This window comes from Coenobita brevimanus, chromosome 96, assembly GCF_032717465.1.
Source record: "Coenobita brevimanus isolate Jiangsu-jjx chromosome 96, ASM3271746v2, whole genome shotgun sequence".
Classification (NCBI taxonomy): Eukaryota; Metazoa; Arthropoda; class Malacostraca; order Decapoda; family Coenobitidae; genus Coenobita; species Coenobita brevimanus.
In genome coordinates this window covers 23,847,270-23,864,904 of record NC_137049.1, presented here as the reverse complement: position 1 = coordinate 23,864,904, position 17,635 = coordinate 23,847,270, and positions in this window count along the sequence as shown.

Genomic DNA, 17,635 nt, shown 5'->3' with positions numbered 1-17,635 from the left:
GAGAGGGGGGCGGAGGGGTGAGGGAGGGGGAAGGGAGAGGGTAAGGATGGGAAAGAGTCGGTGAGGGGAAAGGACAGGGAGGAATGAGAGGAGGGAGACCGATGTGGGGGGCAGGATGGAGGGGGGAGGGCGAGAAGGTGAGCTTGGGAAGGGAAATAAGGAGAAGGGAGGGAGATACGGTGGAGCTGGGAGGGGAAAGAAGAGGGGAGGGGAGAGCGAGGGCGGAGCTTGGAGGGGAAGAGGGGAAATCGAGAGAGAGAGAGCGAGAGAGAGAGAGAGTGAATTTGATAGTATAATTACACTTAGAATATGTTGGGAGGAACTGGCAATTAATCGCTGATGTGGTGATAATTAGTGCAAATAAATGGAACGGGGAAAATACAGACATACATGCAACGAATATTTAGAAGGTGAAACACTCTCTCTCTCTCTCTCTCTCTCTCTCTCTCTCTCTCTCTCTCTCTCTCTCTCTCTCTCTCACACACACACACACACACACACACACACACAAATGCACAAATACTACTAGAAAAACACCTCCATCCCCATCACTCCCCCCACTCCCGTTTCCATAATGGCCATCAAAGCAATGGTTGGCGTGGCACTGTAATGGTTGACACAGTTATGCAAATTCTCTCCCCAGCAACGAATAATACAAAAAAAGAGGGAGTGGGGAGGGGAGGGGAGACGTGGGAGAGGAGGTGGGGGTTGGCTGAGTTGGAGAGGGGATGGAGAGGGGGTGGGGAGGAGAGAGAAAGGATAGAGGAGGTGGGGGTTGGTTGGGCTGGACAGAGGGGATGGCGAGGGATGAGGGGAGTATTGAGATAGAGAGAGAGAGAGAGAGAGGGGGGGAGGGGGCTGAAAGGGGAGGTTGGAGGGGGGGAGGGGAGAGGGGAAATGCGTTTGAAATTTTGCGGCGTTAAATACTGAAGCGCGATTGACAAGTTGTATCCTATTTTTTTTTATCACTATTACTTTTTTTCCCATGGGGGGCCTGACGATACTGCAAATGTTTACTGGACAATAAATGAATGTTGGTGCGTGTGATGTGTCCCCATATATATATAATGTTGTTCCGAATCACTCGCTACAGATTTTTTGTATTATTATTTTGGTTTTTGATGAACTGGTTAAAGTGTGAGGCGTAAATAAAATCCTGCATACCACTGCGCCACCATTTTGTCACACTGATATATATATATATATATATATATATATATATATATATATATATATATATATATATATATATATATATATATATATATATATATATATATATATATATATATATATAATGTAAAAAATAAGTCATAATAATAGCTTTCAAATAAGTCATATATAATATGCCAATTTAAAAAATAAAAAATAAACACGACATTACAAACAGCTGCTAGTGACAGATCAACAATATATCAGTATCGAATAATATAAAAAAAGAAAAAAGAAAAACCAATTAATGATGCCTCAAAAATAATGACAAATATACGTCTTCAACAGAGACTCTTATTGTTCAAACAAATAACAAACAAAACAGCGCAACTGCAAATACCGTAGTCGAAGAAAAATAACAAGAAGAAGGAGCACCGACATATGCAAGCTGTGACTAGTAATACAGTATACCACAAATAATCAGCCATTCTTATTAGGTAAAAAAAGAAAAGCCTTACTAACACCTCAGACCCGTTGCATAACCCTTTCCCTTCAAGACATCCCACCTTCAGGCAAACAAAATGAAAATAAATATGGCGACACTGTGCAGAGGGGTAAATGGTGGGAAATTCTATCCATAATCCCCTCTACCATGAGCTTTATCTTCTATCTGTCTGTTTATCTAATTTACAGCCAGATGCCTTAATCCCGTAAGGGGTGGCCACAAACAAATCGCCTCCATTTCGTCTTGTCCCCTGCCATTACGCTACCCTCCCTCCAAATCACACACCCCTCTCTCATATACCTCTCTAACAAGCTGAAAAAATATCTGATATAAGTGATAATAAAACAGAAAACTCCTCGTCGTACTGAAGGGGTAAATAGTGGTGAGTCTGGAAAACAACAACTATAGTATTTTCACTTCACCTTGGCCCAAATATCCGTCGTTTTGCAGGCTATTTCACGTAGTTTAGTGACAGAAAGAGACTACTACAATGCTACATACTTTGTCAGGTGATAATGAACGTGTATATAGTAATCTAATATTGGTAAGTAAATGAAATAATGACTATAAGAAGCAAATAAAACAATGAATTTCCCTTCACTAAACAAAACTTAGCTACACCACAAGTCAAAACAAAAGCAAACAAGTCAAAACAATAGGTCAAAAAAGAGACTATTAATACGGTCAAAAAATAGTGGCCAGCTACGCTCCCGGGAATATATATTGTGAGTTATTTAATGTGATTTGCGATGCTGTTGATTCCCTTTACGGATGAAGCGTCAACTTTTGTCACACCCAACACGGCCAAAATTGTGGTGATTGTGGTGCGAGGGGTGATGGGGTAAGGGGTGGTGGTGGTGGTGGCGGTGGTCGTGGGGGTGCTGGTAAAAACAATGGTGGTGGGGGAGGGGATGATGCTGAAAATGATAGTGATGGTGGTGGTGGCGAATGGTGGTGATAATGATGGTGGCGATGGTAATAGTAATTGTGGTGGTGGTGGTGGTGGTAATGGTGGTGGAGTATGGTGGTGAAGATGATGGTAGTGATTTTTAGTGATGATGGTGATGGTGGTAGTTGCAGTGATGATAGTGGTGGCACTGGTAGTTATGCTGGCGGTTACAGTGGTCATAGTGATGGTAGTGATGCTTATGATTGTGGTAGGTAATTAATGGTACCGGTGGTAACAGCAGCAAGGATTATGGTAGTGGTTGTGACAGACGATGAGTACAAGCATGTTAATGGTAGCTTAGTAACTCTGGTGGTGATGACTGTAGTGGAAATGGTCGTAGTTATGGTGGCAATGGTATAGTATGACAGTGGCAGTGATGGCAGTTATGATTATGGTAGTGATGGTGATGGTAATAACCATGGTAGGGGTGGTGATGCTTGTGATGATTATGGCAGTGGTGGCGATGGTTGTGATGATTACAGTAGTGGTGGTGATAGTTGTGATGATTACAGTAGTGGTGGTGATGGCTGTGATGATTATGGCACTGGTGGTAATGGTAGTTATGATCATGGTAGTGGTGGTGATGGTAGTGGCAATGATGATAAGCAAGAGTGGTCTTTTGATGTTGATGTGTTGACGTATATAAATAAAATGTTGCAAAGCCTTCCCTCCTCCACCTCTCTCTCTCTCTCTCTCTCTCTCTCTCTCTCTCTCTCTCTCTCTCTCTCTCTCTCTCTCTCTCTCTCTCTCCCGGCAATGTATATATTGTACCGCGTAATAAAATCCTATGGTTTCGAAAATGTTTTTGAACTTGCAATAAAAACATTAATTTGCATATACAAAGGAGCGTAGGGATTAAAGAGGAGAGTGGGTGCTAGTGTGGTGGTGGCAGTGGTGGCAGAATATTAAGCTGGTGTCAGACTGCTACGATGATGGTGTCAGAAGGGGTGATGGTGTCAAAATGGAGTAATAGTGTCAATATATTAGATTCTTAGTGTCACATTTCAATTTTTTTTCATATACTTTTAAAATATTAGAGACGTACTAATATCAGAATACAGGAGTGGAAATAATGATAATCTACTAGAAAGGTGTTGATGGTGTCAGAAAGTGTCAGATGAGCCGGGAGGACTGTCAGGTGGTGTCAGGGGATTAGGGCGGAATGTCATGAGGTGTCAGGGAGGTGTCGGAAGATGAAACAGTATCAGTTAAGGTATTGGAGGTGTCAAAAATTAAGTATTAGTATCAGGTGGTGTCAGGAGTATCAAATGAGAGGTAGAAGAATGGTGCCAAAAGAGGGAAGAGGAGTGCCAGATGAGGCCAGATGAGTCCGGTGGGTGTCAGAAGGCCAAAGAGTTGTGTCAGATGAGGCAATAGGGTGCAAAGAGTCGGGAAGGGTGTCATATGGTGTCAGAGAATGAAAGAGGAGCGTCCTGTGGTGTCAGAAGAGGCAGGAAGGGTGTCATGTGGTGTCAGAAGAAGCTGGAGGGGTGTCATAATGGTGTCAGAGAATGCAAAGGGAGCGTCATGTGTTGTCAGAAGAGGCAGGAAGGGTGCCATACGGTGTCAGAAGAATCAGAACCGGTGTCCTATGGTGTCAGGACGGGTGCCAGAGCGTATCGGAGTGGAGTGTAGGTGCGACAAACAGCAATAATGACTGTTGACACCTCCTACACAATACCACTTGACACTCAATAAACCCCACGCGGCTCCTTCTGCCACAGCCGACCCCGCTCCTTTGACACCCCGCCCCCGCCCCGCCCAGGAGGTAAGGATTCGATTGGCGGTCCCGGGGCAAGCGTGGGGGCCTTAGGGATTGTGGGATGGGCGTGGGACGGGCGTGAGATGGGTGGGATGGGTGTGGGACGGGGTGAAGTAGCGGGGTGCAGACGGGACGAGGGATGAAACCGGGGAAACTTCGGTCAGTCGGAATGGGAGTGAGTGAGAGATTGGTCACACTAGATCTGTCTCACGCCCTCCCTCCCTCTCCCACACTTTCCCTCCCTCCCTCCCTCCCTCCCTCTCCCTCTCTCCCCGTCCCTCCCTCCCTCCCTCCCTAACTCTCCCTCTTTCCTGTCCTCTCCCCTCGTTGCTCCCTCTCTCTTTTACTTTTCTCCAGTCTTCTTTCCTTTTCCTACCTATTTCGTTACCTTTTTCCTCCTCCTCCTCTCTCTTCTCTCTCTTCTCTCTCTCTCTCTCTCTCTCTCTCTCTCTCTCTCTCTCTCTCTCTCTCTCTCTCTCTCTCTCAGAACCACACTTTCACTCCCTTTCTTTCAGCGTCAGTCCGTATATCCTTACCCATTTCCCTCCCTCCTTTTATCATTTTTCCTTCCTGTCTTTCTTCTCATCCTCCATCTTTCCTCTCATACCTCCATACCTATCTCCCCTCCTCTTTCCCTCCCTTTGATCCCTGCCTTACCTACTTACCTGGATGCCTTCCCTCTCTCCCTTTCTCACCTCCCTTTCTTCCCTTTATACACCTTTACCCTAATACTTCCTCACAATCTCCTTTATTCACAGATTTTATTACTTTCCTTCCCTACCTACTTCCCTTCCCCTTATGAGAGTCCTTTTCTACACTTCCTTTATTGATCATTTCTTCCCCCTTACCTTTTTAACTCTTCCCTATCCGTTTCCGCCCTTTTTCCCTTCTTCCTATTTTCCTCTTTTCCCTCTTCTTGTCACCATCTGATTACGTCCCCTACTTTTCTCCCCTCTTTCTGTTAGCCCTCTCTCTCTCTCTCTCTCTCTCTCTCTCTCTCTCTCGTTTCATTTTGTTCGTCCCCTCCTCCCCTTCCCCCTCTCCGTGACAGTTACTCTCTCTTATATTTTTCTGGTTCTCATCTTATCCATTTCACTGCCTCTCTTTCATTTCTTATTTGTATATTACCTTCACTACTTTGTCATTGGGCACATACCCGTTCTCCACCTCTCTCATCACTTCATTTTCTTTTCAGCTTTCCTTTACTTCCATTTCAGTATTTCCCCTCCTCCTCCTCCTCCTCTTTTTTTTTCTTCTTCTTCTTCTCTTTCATATACTGTACATTCATCATCGTCTTGGTATTATCCTACATATGTTTTTCTCTCCCTCTCTTCATTTCCTACGTACTTGTTCCTATTTCCCGTCTAGCATCCACTTCACCCAATGTTCCTGCTTCATATTCCTCTCCTTTCACACCCTCTGTTTCCTTCATCATCTGGCATCACCTAAGTATAGCTCTCTCTCTCTCTCTCTCTCTCTCTCCTCCCTTCCTAAATCCTTCTTTCTAACCAAATTCTTCTCTAGTTCCCTTTTCATCTTTGTTTACCAATTCTCTTTCCCTACATATATTCCCCTTTCGTCCTGTTTCACTCTTTTCCTTAAGTACATATTCCATCACTTACCTCTCTCTCTCTCTCTCTCTCTCTCTCTCTCTCTCTCTCTCTCTCTCTCTCTCTCTCTCTCTCTCCCCCTAAATACCATACTCGTACTTGAGGTCATCTATCATCACTGCCATCACACGGACGAATGGACAGTGACCTCCGAGCGACCTACCCTGACCCTTCCACATGACCTGTCCTATTGAAAAGAGGTCACACATGCACTCCCTTCCCCTCCATCTCTGACCTCCCCTACACCCAAAATCACCCACTCTGTCCTCGTGACCATAATTATATGTCTCTCTAGTACTTTAACACGACGCAAAATTTATGACTATGGGAGAAGTGGAGGGGAACCAGCGAAGTCCGCAAACACACACACACACACACACACACACACACACACACACACACACACACACACACACACACACACACACACACACACACACACGACCCTTTTTAACCTTCAAATAGCGTGCATACTCCAAAACTGCTCCCTCAAATCTACCCTTCTTCACCTTTCCCCCATGACCCTCCCTGCCCTGACACAGAACACCGCCTTAGCCCCTGCTTTTGACCTTGGTTTGACCCTTAAATATCAGTCCTCAAGAGACATTCATATTCTAAACCTGACACGTAACCCTCTCAGCACAGCGAAGTTTAATATTACGACACTTTCAACCTACTGTAAACTTGGCCATTTTTTTTTTTTCTTTTGCAGCTTATTTCACGTAGCTCAGTGGCAGATAAGGGCAATGCTACGGCTCCACATCCTTTCCATAGCACTTCTTCGTGACTAACATCATATTTTAGTTTTAATCTACTGTTACAGCATCGGATTCAAGGTGGTGAGGTGGCAATTTCAGGCCAAGTTAGAGTAAAATGGGTACAGTATATTCGTGTTAGTTTTATCCATCTATGATTTTCTTCAGATCAAGAATGACCACTTATACTGAAGGGGTTAATGGGAGCTAAATCAAACCCCTCCAGTTCCAAATCCCTCTCCCCTAAGCTGAATAAAATCGTCTGGGAGCAGCAAAAATGTAAAATAATAGACATAATGAACTGATACATTCCTAGTTAGTTCCATCCTCGTCCCTTAACCATCTCCACCACCACCGCAGTCATCACTCTCTCACCTCCCCTCGCCTCTATGACCTCGTCCCTGACCCCTAATCTGTGACCCCAGCACCCGTGACCCCTGAAATGTGACCCCCTAACCACAGCCCCTAATATGTGACCTCTATGTATGGAGGGATAACCGCAAAGACGCCGTGCACATTCCTTCATATGTGACACAAATGGTGGGATTAGGAGCCGTGGGAAAGCAAGGAGGTGTGTGTGTGTGTGTGTGTGTGTGTGTGTGTGTGTGTGTGTGTGTGTGTGTGTGTGTGTGTGTGTGTGTGTGTGTGTGTGTGTGTGTGTGTGTGGAGAGAGAGAGAGAGAGAGTAGAAATGAAAAGAAGGAGGGGGAAAGGACGTGATGGAAAGAGGTAGGAGCGGAGAAGGAGATGGAAAGAAGGATATGAAGGAGAAGAGGAAGGGAAGAAGACGAAGATAAGGAAGCGATGAAGAGGAGAGACAGGAAAGGAGATGGTGAGGGGAGTGAGCTGTTAGAGAATGTGAGTGAGTGAGTGAGTGAGTGAGCGAGTAAGTGAGTGAGTGAGTGAGTGAGTGTGTGAGTGAGTGAGTGAGTGAGTGTGACGAAACGCCCGTGAGTGAACGTAGGAGTGTAAGAGAGAGGGAGTGAGCGAGTATGACAAAGTGACATTAAGAGAAAGTGATGGGGAAAATAAGTTAGAGAAAACGAGTAAGGTGAAGTGCTAACGAATGAAAAACGAGCGAGTGGGTAAGTCAGTGGAAATGAGCGAGGTAGAGAAAATAGGATGAACTGAGAAAGGGAGGAGGAGAGTTGGAGAAAGCAAGAAAGTGAGAAAATTAGAGAAAGTGAGTAAAATGAAGTGCTGGTGAAAGAGAGTGAGTGAGTGAATGAGTAAGTTAGAGAAAGTGAGGGAGAGGCAGACCACTCTCCCCGCAACTCTCACGAACTCACTTCAGAGAGAGTCAGTCGGGCGGCTCCCTGAGTAAAGAGCAGCGGGGGGGGGGGGCTGAGAGAGAGAGAGATCACAAAAACGTTCAAGAGCTCTGTTGATGTCCTTTTATACGTATTAATAGATAAAATAAATTACTAGTCAATGAAATAAAGGAATGGAAAATACAGAAGGCAAGTCCATACCCTCTAAAGCGTCCGTCTATGAACTGTACAGGAAAAGAGGAAAAAACGCCGTGCACACTGAAACACCACACCGCCAGGGTAATTTTGTAGGAACGACGGAAAGAAGTCACAAATAAAACTGCTAATTATACTGTTAGACATTAAGAACAAAAACTAACTGAACTATGCATGCGAACTGAAGGGGAAAAAATATCACTATACTCTTTTTACTTCGACTTGGCCCAGTTTTTTATCCTTTTGCAGCTTATTTTGCTCAGTGGCAGAAAAAAGCGATACCACAACACCACATCCTTTGCACAGCACTTCTTCGTGACAAGCATCGTATTCTAGTGTTCATCTACTGTTACAACTCAGCATTTAAGACGGAGAGAATATTTTGGGCAAAGTTGATGTAGTCTTTTTTTTTTTTTTTTTCCATAGCTGCGTAGTGGAAATATGAGTAGTGGTGATAGCAGTGGTAAAGTAAAAACGTAATAAGTCAGTGTTAGAGCTCTTGAACGTTTCTGTGATCTCTCTCTCTCTCTCTCTCTCTCTCTCTCTCTCTCTCTCTCTCAACTCCTCCTCCTTCCTCATGTATACTACTTACCGTACTCCTTCTTCCCTCTCAACCCCACTCCCCTCCCTGCCATACCCCATGCCTTTGCCAGTCTCTCCCCATTCCTACTCTCACTCACTCTCAGTCCCAGTGCCCGTCCTACTCACAACTCCAACTGCCTTCCCACTCATTCCTCCACTCCACATTCTCTTAATCCCCTCATCTTCCTCTCGTCCACCACTCCCTCACTCCCTCACTCTCCTGCTCTTACTCTTCCCCTCCCCTTCCTCTCAGTTTACCATCCACTCCCTCTCAAATCCCAACTTCCTCCCCACTATCCATCTCAACCACCCCTCTCAATTTCTCATTCACCTCTCTCTCAGATCCCAACTCATCCTCCCTCTCCATCTCACTCCCTTCATCTTAGTCCTTCATTTTCCTCCCTTCCAGTTTCTCCTCCTTCTCAAATCTCAACCTCTTCCCCACTCCAAACTCCCCATTCCCTACTCCCCCTCTTAACATATCTTTCTTCGCTCTCTCACATCCCTCTTCTCCCTCTCATACTCAAATTTCTTTTCCACTCCCCACTCTTCACTCTCCATTCCCCCTCTCAACTTCCCATTTTCTCCTTCTCATATCCCAACTTCTTTTCCACTCCCCACCCTTCAGTCCCCCACTCCCCACTCTTTACTCCCCAATCCCCCTCACTCCCCCTCACTCTCACTCCCCTTCCCTCTCCCACTTCCTCTCACTCCTGCACTCCCTCTCACTCCCCCACTCCCCTCCCTACTCCCACTCCCTCTCACTCCCCCACTCCCCTTCCTTCTCCCACTCCCTCTCACTCCCCCTCACTCCCCAGCGTCCGTCTGCCTCCCTCCCGCCGGGCTGTCCAACAAATATTTTTCCAAACACTGGCATTCTTTTTAATATCTTGCAAAAGCACACACTGAGCCACTCGACTTGGCTTTCTCATATCGGCCGAGAGGGAGGGAAGGAGGGAGGGGAGGTGGAGGGAGTGGGGAGGTGAAGGGAGAGGGGAGGTGGAGGGAGAGGGGAGGTGGAGGGCGAGGGGAGGTGGAGGGAGAGGGGAGGTGGAGGGCGAGGGGAGGTGGAGGGAGAGGGGAGGTGGAGGGAGTGGGGAGGTGAAGGGAGAGGGGAGGTGGAGGGAGTGGGGAGGTGAAGGGAGAGGGGAGGTGGAGGGAGAGGGGAGGTGGAGGGCGAGGGGAGGTGGAGGGAGAGGGGAGGTGGAGGAAGACGGGGGTTGAAAGAGAGGGGTGGAGAGGGAGGGAGAGGAAGGGGGGAGGAGGAGGAAGCAAGAGGGAGAAAAGACGGCAAAAGATGTGTGGGTGGCAAGAAGAGACAGGAGAAGGGGGAAGGAGAGTAAGGAGAGGAGAAAGGGGAGGGAGAGAGGAGGAGTGGAGAAGAGAAGGGAAGCGGAGGAAGATATTGGAAGGGGAGATAAGGAAAGAGATATTGGGGAGGGAAAAAGACACGCAGGGAGAGAAGAGGGAGGGGAAGGAAGAGGGAGAAGAGACAAGGACTGGGAGATTGGGAGCAGGAAGGAAATAAGGGAAGGTGAAATAAGGCTGGGAGAAAGTGGGAGAGAAGAGAGGAGGTGGGAAGTGGAAAAAGACAAGAGAGGGAGAAAGGGGAAGAGAAAGAGAGAAAGATATAATGAAATGAAGTGATGAGAAAAAAAAAAGAGAACGGAAAGAAAATAGATGGACGTAAGAAAGAAAGAGAGAAAGAGTCTGAAGGAGGAGACAGAGAAATGGGAAGGACGAGAAAGAAGTAAGGAGGAGGGAAGGAAGGGAAGGAGGTCTAGGAGGAAAGAGCAATAGGGAAACGAAAAGGAAACAGAATGAAAGGATACTGAGAGAGAAAGAAATGGGGGAAATGAAAGAGAATGGAAGGACAAGAAATCAGAGAGAGAGAGAGAGAGAGAAGAAGAAGAAGAAGAAGAAGGACGGACAGAGGGATGAAAGCAAAAATGGAGAACTGCTACAACCTCCCCCAATCAATAACAGCCTTTATGCTATCTGTCCACAAGGCTCAGAATTGCAGACCATTGTTGTGGGTTTGGCACTGCTGTTGTTGAGTTCCCCCCCCCTCCTCTCCCCCTCTTCTTCCTTCCTCCCCTTCCCCTACCCCACATCTTCCTCCCTCCCCCTTCTCTTCCACCTTCTCCCTCCACTTTCCTCCTCTTCTCTCCTCCTCTCTTCCCCTCCTTCTCTTCCTTCCCTCTCTCCTTCCCATCATCTTCTTCCATCCCTTTCTACTCCCCCTCCTCTTCCTCCCTCCCCCTCTTCTCCCTTTCCTCCTCTTCCTCCTTTCATCTACCCCTCCACTTCCTCCCTCCTCTTCTCCTCTTCCTTCTCCAACTTTCCCCTCTCTACCTCTCCTCCCTTTCTGGCTTTAAGCTCTTGAAGAGGGGAAGAAGAGGGGGCGGAGGGAGGGGAATGGAGGAGAGAAGGATGGGAGGAAACGAGGCAGAGAAGAGGAGGCAGAGAGAAAGAGGAGAGGAAGGGTGGAAGGAGGGATGGAAGAGAAGATAAAAGAATAGAGAGAAAAAAAAGCAAGAGTGATTCGGCAAGAAGGGGAAAAGAGAAGGAAGAGGAATTGCCTTTGAGAGAAAGACGATGCAGATATGAGACAGAGAGGGAATGGGCGGCAGGCAGTGTGAGGGAGGAAAGGAGGTAAGTGGCTGAGGCAGAGATAGATGAAAGAAGGGGGAGACAGGGGAAGGGGAGGAGAGAGAGTGTAGGGAAGACATGGCGAAGGAGGGAAGAGAGATGGGAAAGGGGGTAAGCACGGCGAGGAAGGTGTAAGGCAGAGGTAAGGAATAGGAATATAAGGGTATGGGAAGGGGAAGGGGATGATGTAGGGCAGAGGGAAGAGAAGGATACAGCGAAAAACATACACTTCAAAGAAAGGTGTTAGGTGTATCAGGGAATGGAAGGGAAGGCAGATAAACAGAGAAGTAGGAAAAGGAAAGAATTGGAAGAAGGGGAACGGGGAAGTGATATATATATATATATATATATATATATATATATATATATATATATATATATATATATATATATATATATATATATATCCTGCAAACAAAGGTGACTGGTTCAGGAGAGGGAGAAAACAGATAAATGGGGGGAATAGAATTGGGAGGGGAGGACAGAAGATGAGTAAGGGATGTGGGAGAGGAAGGACATAGAGGTGGAGAGAAGAGGAGCGTCAGAGGGAGGGGTGGAGAGAAGTTAATAATGAGCAGAGAGGGGGGGACTATTGTAATCGTCTTACCCCCGTGTCAACTGTTTACACTCCCCTGCTAAACTCTGGAAGGACCCCCGTCTGAAAGGAAGGGTTCTTCTCTCAAGGGCCCTCTCTCCTCCTCTCCTCCTTTCCTCCTCTCCTCTCTCCCTCACAAAAATGTTCTGAGCTCTTTCTTCCTCCCTCCCCCCTCCACCTCACCTCTCCCCCCATTTCCCCCTCCCCCTTTTCCTTCCCTTCCCTTCCCCTCTCTCCTCGATCTCTTTTCCTCTCTCTGCCTCACCATTCTTCTACTCTTGTTCTCCCTCTCCCTCCTTCCTCTCACTCCTCCTTACTTCTTCCTCATCCTTCCCTCTCGCACTTCCTCTTCTTCTCCTTCTCCCATCTTCCTCTCTTTCCTCGCTCTCCCTCCCTCGCACTTTTTTCTTGATTCCCCTTCCCCTCACTCCACTCTCCATTTTTCGCCTCCCTCCTCCTTTGCTCTCCCCTCTCTTTTCTTTTTCCCTCTTCCTTTCTCCCGCTCTCTCCCCTATCATTCTCTTCCCCTCCACTCTTATTTTCCATATTCCTCCTCCTCCTCCTCCTTCTCCCCTCCTCCTCCTCCTCCTCATCTTCCTCCTCCTCCCCTCCTCCTCCTCCTCCTCCTCCTCCCTCTGTTCCCTGTCATCTCCCACCTTCCTTTTTCAGAAGACTTGAATCAGCACGGTACCTGGAACTGAGAGAGAGAGACAGACAGACAGAGAGACAGACAGACAGACAGACAGAGAGCTTATAGTCCTAACAAGGCAGTCCAGCCTAAACAGTATCCTACTACTACAACTACTACTACTACTACTACTACTTAACAATAATAATAATAACAATAACAACAGATAGATAAATAGATAGACTGACACACAGGAAGACACACAAACAGACAGATTGACAGAAGGCTAGATTTTGCTCTATTAAGTAAACGAAAAGCTTAATAAGGAAACATCTGGCTCTAAGCATGAGAGGAAAATAAAACACAAAATACCCAGCTGAGGAAAAAAGGTCTGAGGGAAATTTGCCAGGAACGGAAGAAAGAAAAAATAAAAATAAAGTTCTCTCTCTCCTCCATGCTGATCCCCTCCAATCTCATAAATAAATAAATAAAACTAACACTGACCTCTCCATTGCTCTTTGCCCTTATTAGTAAAGTTTTAGGTTTTTGTCTCGTTTCCCTGTGGACCTATGGGTGGAACACACAAAGGTCTTTTTATTAGTAGATAGATAGATGGACAGATAGATAGATGGATGAAACGATGGATGGATGGGTGGATGCCTAAGTAGACAGACTGATAGAGACAGACAGACAGATAGATAGATGGATAGATAGATAGATAGGTACGCAGACAGACAGAAAGATAGATAGATAGATAGATAGTTGGGTTAATGGATAGATGGATAGATAGATAATGTGTGTGTGTGTGTGTGTGTGTGTGTGTGTGTGTGTGTGTGTGTGTGTGTGTGTGTGTGTGTGTGTGTGTGTGTGTGTGTGTGTGTTTGTTTCTGCAGTTATCATTTTAATATTTTTTCCTTCCGCTTCCCTTACAGTCATTCCCTCTCTCTCTCTCTCTCTCTCTCTCTCTCTGACAACAGGAAATTACTGAATGAGAGAAATAAGGAGGGGATGAAAGAGAGGGGAAGGGACGGAGAATAAATGGAGGATGAGGGTGATAATTCCTGATAAAGAAGGAATAAATGAAAGAGGAACATACTGCAACAGGAAACAAGAGAGAATTGATAGCAAGAGGAACAGATAGACACATAGGAAGATAGATAAACATAGACAGATAGATATAGATAGACAGGTAGACAAACAGACAAATACATAGGACTGATTAACTGAACGACTGACTGAGTGGTTGACTGAAGGACTGATTGACAGATTGACATATAAACAGAGAAAGAGAGAGAGAGAGAGAGAGATTAAGCACATTATCTTCCCCCTCCTCCATCTCTCCCTCTTTTCCCATTATTCCTCTTACCATTTTCAGCAATTCTCACACCTTTAGCATTTCAATCATCATTTCTCATAGGCTGCTCATATGTTCGCCTCTCGTCCCCCTTCCTCTTCCATTTTGTCCACCTCTCTCCCTATTCTTTTATTCAATATTTATACCCGGCCTTATTTAACCCCTTATTTACACTGATGTCTTTACTGGGTTTAAGCATTTCTCTTTGTTTTATTATTTATTTTTTATGGTATTTAGTTTGGAGAGACTTTTCATGCTGGAGAGGTTAGATACAGCCTTCAGTGATGCTTTCAGTACAAGATATCTTTTCTAAGTTAAATACAATCAACAGGACGTGGCAAAATAAAATACAGATACAATAAAAATGATACACAAGAGTTGAACTGGTCACTTGTCCTATCTCCGGACGACTGTATTTAGTTTATGAGAAATTCCTTTGTCATGGAAGGGGTGATGAAGGTCTTATATATTGTCTCTCCAGTTCCAAAAGTCTCCCCCAAGCTGAGCAACACTGTCTGGTGGTAACAAGAGACTAACATAAAGTCGTAATCGTAGTGAAAAGGGTAAATTTCCATCATTTAGTTTCATCATCAACACCCGTTTCATTTCCTTCTCATTGTCCCTTGCCTCTTTCCTCCTTTATGCTTACATTTCTCCGCTTACACACTCTTTCACCCTTTTACACGTTATCCTTGTGTCTTTCTCCTTGTCCTCCTTTCCCCTCCCTCTCCCTTATTCCCCATCCTTCTCCTTCCTATTATACCTCTCTCACTCAACACCTATCTCCCTTCACCCCTCTCGCTTCACCTCTTCGCCTTCCCTCACTTCTCATTTCATCTCTCTTCCTCACCGTTTCCTTTGTTATCCTTGTCTCTGACCCTACCACACATCTCTGCCTCCCTCTCCCTCGCCTTACCCTTCATTTTCATTCTCCTCCTCAAACATCGCTTTTTCACACCTAACTCTCGCTCTGCTCTTTCTTACTTTCCTTTGCTCTTCACTCGTTCACTTCTCTCCCTCACCCCTCTCCCATACCTCTTTCCCTATCCTCTCTCCTTTATCGCTCCCTGTCCTCGCGCCCTTACCTCCCTCTGCATCACCCATCACCCTTACCTCTCTCTTTCCCCTCTCCCTTCTCTCCCTCCGCCTCACTTCACGCCTCGCCCTCAGTGCCTGATGACTGGATGTTACCAAATGTATTTACAATTTCGAAGAGGGTGCTTCATCAAATCCTAGGCGATTACCGTCCAATCAGCATAACACGTTGCTTGAAAACTATCGAGGTCATTATCAGAAGCAAAAATAATTAAACATATGACAAGGAGTATCATCAAAATAAAGATACACAGAATGGAACGCAGACTAAAAACTCATACATAACTAGCCTCAGAAATTTTTGTCCGTGCCATCTAAAACTCAACCATACACGACGAATCCATATACCGGTATGCTGACTCATCTACCCCGATTTTCAGAAGCGTCTTAGTTCCCAATAAAAAACGCCTTTATGAATTAAAGGCCACAGGTAGAATGGCATGTGCTTATCCGAACTGATACTAGGGTAATGAGACTGAAATAATGAGGTGCCATCAACGAAAAAGCATAGGCATGGATTTACGCCAAGTGGTTTATCACATGGGTCACTACTGAAGCCTCTCCTATTTTCCGTGTGTGTGTGTGTGTGTGTGTGTGTGTGTGTGTGTGTGTGTGTGTGTGTGTGTGTGTGTGTGTGTGTGTGTGTGTGTGTGTGTGTGTGTGTGTGTGTGTGTGTGTGTGTGTGTGTGTGTGTGTGTGTGTGTGTGTGTGTGTGTTACAGACTGAGCGAGAGTCTGTCATGTAATAATAATTCAGATTTTTCTCTCCACAGAAAGACTGGCCACAGAAAAGGAATACACTCTTATACTGTACCGCATGTGATTCAGGGTAAAAAAAAAAAGAATATCCACATAATATGGGACCAAATCTTGCGACAGGGGATCAAACCGGTAGTTAAAACATATACCACGAACAGTATTTAGCTTGCGATTATATACATTATTACTCTTCCAATATACAAAGAAAATACAGACACACCGGAAAGAGTACAGTGAAGATAATGATGATACTTAAGATGATAATTTAAGATGATGATGATGATGATATACAACACTCTTCCGTGGTCTGCGTCACGAAGCACATTATGACAAAAGACTTGGAATGAGTCGTCTTGGGCTTTTCCTTAAACGGCTTATCACAGGTCAAGATGCTCTGTGTGGGAATCCTCTTGTGTCCCCCCCCCTCCCACCGTCCTCTTCCCCCAACCTCCTCCTCCTCCTCCTCCTTGTCCTCCTCTTTGTGATCACCTCTCTTTCTTCCTTCCTCTGTCTCCTCCTCCTCCTTGTGTCTCCCCCCACTTCACTTACCTCCTCTTCCTCCTCTGTGCTCTTCTCTTTTCCCTTCCCTCCTACTCTCTTCCTATTTCACCTCCTCCTCTTCCTCCTTCCATTTCCTCTTCCATGCCCTTATTCCCCTCCTCCTCCCCCTCCTCCTCTTCCTCCTCCTCCTCTTCCTCCTCCTCCTCTTCCTCCTCCAGCCCGGGCAAACACACGGCCACCCTGGAGTCACAAACAATATCAAAGTGGAAGATATTTTTGGTCCTGAATGAAGAGGGTTTTATTACTGGTCGACTCAGGCCCGTCTCTCTTAGGCAAACATCTCAGAACCAAATTTGACACTAGCCAGTCTTGGTCTTAATTGTTAGTTTTCTGTGTCTTCTTTTTGGTTTTGCTTCTGATTCTCTCTCTCTCTCTCTCTCTCTCTCTCTCTCTCTCTCTCTCTCTCTCTCTCTCTCTCTCTCTCTTAATCAAACAGTCTATTCAGTCTATCTGTCTATCCATCCATCTGTCTATCCGTCTATCTATCTATCTATTCTTTCTGTGTTTCTTATCTATCACTTCAAATGGATCCATGACAGTCCAGAGTTAAATGTTCGTCTGGGTAGGATCGAGAACTGGAAACAGGTTAAAAATGCAATAAGAGAAATTCCCATAAGAGGCAACTATACTCTGCTGACTTTAATCTAGCCCAAAACTTTCCTCACTTCATCTTGCTTGTTAGGCTGCGACAAGAGATACGTCCTTAGAATATGATGCTTATTACGCAAAAGTTCTATGATAAGGATGCAGAGCCATAGTATTGTCTTATTTTGCAACTGAGGAACGGAAAATAAATTGCAAAGCGACGATATTTTCTACGTCCAGTTAAAATCAATGAACTATAGAGATACGGGCCACACATCCACTATGCACTGTAATGATTTTAAGTTTTCCATTTCCTATTTCTGCCAACCCAAAATCCACTCGTTCATCAGTCCACCCCTCCCCCTAAGGCAACTGCAAATTCGACTTCCTGGTTTGTATTACTGCCATGAATTCAGTATAGGCCATTTCTGGGTCATCTGCGCTTGGCTTCATTATCCCCGGCGCTATTGTTAACAAGCCACTCGTTTGGCCAGTCACCCAGCTTGTCTAAATCACCTCGCCAGCTACAACTCGCGGCCGCTCGGGTGTGTCTCCTGGCGATAATGAGATCAAACACAACTTTCACTGATGCTCCGATTCGCTCCCCGAGAGTTATCCTGCCATCCC